General features: G+C 37.6%; 1 protein-coding gene across 1 annotated transcript in view; it reads left to right on the forward strand.

The window, feature by feature from the left end:
- The window catches only part of EMC2 (ER membrane protein complex subunit 2), a 604,202-nt gene that overhangs the window by 449,618 nt on the left and 154,128 nt on the right, over positions 1-456 (forward strand). The window lies entirely within an intron of this gene.

Below are 456 nucleotides of genomic sequence, written 5' to 3' on the forward strand. Positions count from 1 at the left end.
AAAAAAAAAAACACACACACACACACCCTGAAGCACACAGATCTACCCAAATCATTCTGCATTTAGATTATGCTCAGTTTCATAGTAAGTGCAGGTAATATATGCCTTCATTCTACTAAGCTTTCTGTGGAATGGAAGAAAACACAGAAGGGCAGAAGATGGCTGTAATTTGGCCAAATATTCAGTGGGGATCCATTTGTTTGTGCCATCTGCTTTTAATATTTGAAAGTGCAACACTTGCCATAGGTAGCAAATCACTATGCTTTATTCCCTGCTTCCAGACTCAAATGGCTCTGACAGTACCAGATCTTTTGGTACAAAGACATGCAATAGAACTGGCATTTTAAATTATAGCTCTRTTTTGTAAACTGTGCTCCAGAATACCATCATACTAAGAAGCCTCTCTATGCAGCATAGTTAGGTACCTAATTATTCAAATTAAGGATGCACAAACTA

Source organism: Rhea americana, unplaced genomic scaffold (assembly GCF_003343005.1).
Source record: "Rhea americana isolate MKP2758 unplaced genomic scaffold, rheAme1 scaffold_0, whole genome shotgun sequence".
NCBI classification, from domain to species: Eukaryota; Metazoa; Chordata; class Aves; order Rheiformes; family Rheidae; genus Rhea; species Rhea americana.